We start from the raw sequence: 4,537 nt of genomic DNA, 5'->3' as shown, positions 1-4,537 counted from the left end.
AAAAAATTTTTTGGCCCCCGCCCCCTTTTAATTTAAACCCGCCAAAGTTTTAAAAAAAATTTTTCCCCACAGGGTAAAAACCTAAACCTGGTGGGGGGCCTCGTAGCGGCGGCCATGAACTTCAGACGGAGACACGCGCCTCCATACCCAATAATCAAGTTCAGGTTGTGCTTTTTTTTTTATTTATTTATTTATTTTTTTTTTTTTTTTTGCGTGTGTCTTTTTGTTCTTTCATTTTCATTTTTTTAGAAGAAGAAGAAAAGAAGAAGAAGAAAAGAAGAAGAAGAAAAGAAGAAGAAGAAGAAGAAGAAGAAGAAGAAAAAAAAGAAGAAGAAAAAGAAGAAGAAGAAAGAAGAAGAAGAAGAAGAAGAAGAAGAAGAAGAAGAAGGGAAAAAAGAAGAAGAAGGAAGAAGAAGAAGAAGAAGAAGAAAGAAGAAGAAGAAGAAGAAGAAGAAGAAGAAGAAGAAGAAGAAGAGGAGGGGGAGGGGGAAAGAAGAAGAAGAAGAAGAAGAAGAAGAAAAAGAAGAGAAGAAGAAGAAAAGAAGAAAAAAAGAAGAAGAAAAAGAAGAAAAAGAAGAATAAGGAAAAGAAGAAAAAGAAAGAAGAAGAAGAAGAAGAAGAAGAAGAAGAAGAAGAAGAAGTGTCTTTGCAAAAATCAGAAAAATACATCCATGTTTAGTCTTATTGAGCATCTCGGAGACAATGGGTGGGCAGTCGATCGCGCTTTCCATGCTTCCTTTTCAGCAAGCTAATAAAAAATGCATTAGGGACCAAAATGCAAAATAATTATCAATGATCTGATATTTGGGGATGTAATCATATGAATAGGGGAACGAGCGCTATCGTTTTGGGGAACGAGTCTTTTATGAACGCGGACTACACTTAGTCAATGCGTGAAAAATATCGCCCTTTATGTGAGCTGATCAAGCAAGTCCCAGACTAAAATCAAGGCACCTTCGGACTAAATGTTTTGGTCAAGTTTTAGTCCCTTGCTCGTTTGGACTTCACCGATAGTCTACACCAGTTTCTTGGATCATCATAGCGTCTCATTCATTCCTGTTGCGTATACCACATATATTCAAGTGTGTGTGTGTGTGTGTGTGTGTGTGTGTGTGTGTGTGTGCGGGGGGGGGGGGGGGGGTTCTTCTTTAGAAGACTCTCTGCTTTGGCTTCCTCGACGTGTACGTCTAAGTGCACATCGGCTCACTAGATTTTCTTGCTACCATATTCTTGAAATGTATTAAAAGAGTCGAGCATTTTGCTGAAGTTGTTAGTGTTGCTGTTTGTAGTTTTTTTTGGGTTTGTTTTTTTATTTTTTTTTTTTTTTTAATTTTTTTTTTTTTTTTTTGGTTTTCTATTTTGTTTCGTTTTTGAAGCTGTTACATGCATACTCGTTTAATATAGAATTAGACGACCCTTTGTCCACTTATCACAAATGTCACGTTTTCGGGCAAGTATGAATTGGAATTTAAGCTAAAGTGTAACACCGTACGTCCACCTCCTCCCCCCGCCCCCCCCCCCCCCCCACACCTTTCCCCGCAAAACAAACAAAAAAAAAAATAAATCAGCAAATGAAAACAAACCCCCCAAATTCTTTTGCTTTTGCTTTATTTGAGGGCAGCATATTTAGTAAACAATATCAATTCCTTCTCATGTACCAGGAACCCATGCCTAAAGTGAATGTTCGATATGAGAATACGTACAAGATGGAGCCAGAGGACGGCACCAGGTTTCAGTATAATGCCAAAAGAGAGAAAAGTTTATGGTCTGTTGGAGGAACAGGTGAAAAGACCTCACATACGACGCTGCTACAGCCGCTCACCTAAGTCAGACGGTATGTCTTTCGATCTTTGTGCACAAACTAGCAGGTCTGATAATCGAACGCAATATGGGCTTGTTTTAACATTGTTGTTTAGGACAATATTATTTGCGTTGGTTTGAGAGTATTTCCATCACAACAATGCGTCCACAAAAATCAGACCTGCAAATAAGTACAAGTCGGTTTCGATACGTTTACAACGTATTTATATGAGTTTAATTAACCAGTAATTTTGACCAATCAAAACACATGATATGTGACAAACCCTCAAGCCAGTTCAGACAAATAAAGCTGGTTGTTAACAAAGTGAATGAATGAACTTGGCGTCCGTCTATTCTGTTATTGTTTTCAGATCGCCAGTTGTGAGATTAGTTTCCACTAGATCTCTCAATCAGACTTTTAACGTTTAAGGCTACACACAGTTTTGTGTGTAGGTGCGATTTAAGCGGAAGGAGACGATGGTGACTGTTTTTCTTTTATACATTCTATGTTGTTTGCAGGATGAGTCAAAGGAATTGTTATGTTCCCTTCCACTACAAGTTTATTAGCGGTAAACACCAAACTCTTCGCGCTTTATGGATAATCCTCTGACTGTAGAGCGGCGGACATTTAACTCAAATGACAATGCATGCAGCCTGAAGGCGCTGGTACAGTCTTAAAAAAAAAAAAAAAAACATAAGAAATGTGTGCAAAATACCTTTCCAATGGAATGCTGTCCAAAAGCCGAATTGGCGGCTCAAAACTTCGGATGAAACAAGCTCAGCAGATTTTTGACCAATCAAAACGCTGGATTTGTGACTCCCTTCAAGCCCCTTCGGACAAATAGAGTTGATTGTTTACAAACAATAGAAAGAAAGAAGTTGACATCACTCTGATATTTGTTATTGTTTTTTCGACTGCTAGTTGAGTAATTAATTATCACTAGATTCACTCAATCAGACAATAAACGTTTAATACGTTCCTAATCGAACATTTTCAAGATTTTTAATGAAATGTCATACCGACCCAAGACATTTCTTTTCTAAGATCAAATTTAAAGCAGTATACCATACATAATTTTATTGTGCAAAACAAGCTTTACAAACAATTAAGTTCTTGTAAATGTAACAAAGATTTTTCTTTATATTTTGTGATTTGTAAAACAGGTTAACAAGAAAAAAAAAGTGTATCGTGCGCAACAAATATGACGATTTTCCTACAGTTGGTAAGGAGATATTAAGGTTACACAATTTTCTCTGACAACGCTTTGAGCATATCCAGTGGATATTGCTTTACACAATGGCAATTTTTATTTGTTTACCTTTTTCTTTTTTGTATTTTTAAAAAGGTTGCAGACGTCGTCAAGAATACGGTGAAGGGAATGTTTTCACCCCGATACAAACTAATCACTCAAGTCGTCGTGGGCCAGAACCAGCAACAGGGCATGGAAGCAGCTAGTCGGTGTCTGTGGGATGACAGCAAGGATAACTTTGCCTCTATTTGTTATAAGAACAAATCTATGACAGTCACCGTCTTGATATTCGGTTGTTATTTTGAATGATAGTGGTTTTGGCCAATAATTATCGATGGGTTGCTCATCATAATATTTATATTTGAATTCCTCTTTTTAAAAATGACTTTTTAAAAATTATGAATTAACTTTTGTTATAAACGCAACTAGTCTTTTGTCATCACTATCACTACACGACTCATCATCATCATCATCATCATCATCATCATCATCATCATCATCATCATCATCATCATCATCATCAACATCATCACCAACATCATCATCAGAAGCAGCAACACAACTGTCATCACCATAATCTAATCGCCACTATAACCACCATACAATCCACACTATGACCATCAACACTATTACTTACATCACCTTCTCAACTACCAACACTACCGTCATCATTACTCCAATACCATTATTAACAACGTCATCACTATCAAATACATACACATCATGTTTTCACCATCAATCAATAATATTATATTTTCAAACGACCATATGTATATTGACAATAATTACATTCCCAAATAGGATAACTTTTTTATAAGGACTATGAGGCTCAAGCTATCAGATCCTTGTTCTCCAAATACAACTTAAATGATAACCATAACCGATGAAGAACGTGAATGGTGTTTAAAGATGTGTTTGTCGAGGTCACACAGAATTGTTTTGTGAATTTGAATAAAAATGTGGAACAACAACATGGTGCATTTCTTTATTTTTATTATTCAAGTTTTAAAATAAAAATAGACAGATGTTTAGAGTTGATAGTCCAAGGTCTAGGTGTGCACAATTTGCACATCTGACAACCGGGCACAATTTTGGGTTTGTTTTATCTAACATTATTGTAACGGATAGTATGTTTATTGTGATAGTTTGAGAGTGTTCCCATTAGAACAATTTGACCGTAACAATTGGGTTTTCTGACCTATCTACAAATAAGTGCATATCATCCAAAACCCTATAAGAACCGTAACATGTCCATGGAAGCGGAGTTTATCCCAGTTTTTGTAGCGTTAAATTATAGCTAGTAGCAGGCGTTTGCTACCCCCCCCCCCCCCCCCCCCCCCCCCCACCCAACGGATAAGACACTAATACCGCAAAAAGAAAACGGAGCCAGATCTGACAGACCCATCCATATAATGACATACATATTACTATATGGACAGGGAAACATTGTGAAAAGGGCTTTCATAAGGCCGTTTCCATCGACTTGT

At 37.0% G+C, this 4,537-nt stretch overlaps 1 pseudogene; it reads left to right on the top strand.

Moving 5' to 3' along the window:
• Positions 1-1,792: 1,792 nt before the first annotated feature.
• Positions 1,793-3,359, top strand: LOC144962169 (dynein light chain Tctex-type 5 pseudogene; annotated as a pseudogene).
• Positions 3,360-4,537: the final 1,178 nt, after the last annotated feature.

Source organism: Berghia stephanieae, unplaced genomic scaffold (genome assembly GCF_034508935.2).
Source record: "Berghia stephanieae isolate SIO BIC M18660-M18661 unplaced genomic scaffold, UCSD_Bste_1.3 scaffold6594, whole genome shotgun sequence".
Lineage (NCBI taxonomy): Eukaryota > Metazoa > Mollusca > Gastropoda > Nudibranchia > Aeolidiidae > Berghia > Berghia stephanieae.
The sequence above is the reverse complement of the archived record's forward strand: the minus strand, read 5'-3'. Positions and strand labels throughout refer to the sequence as shown.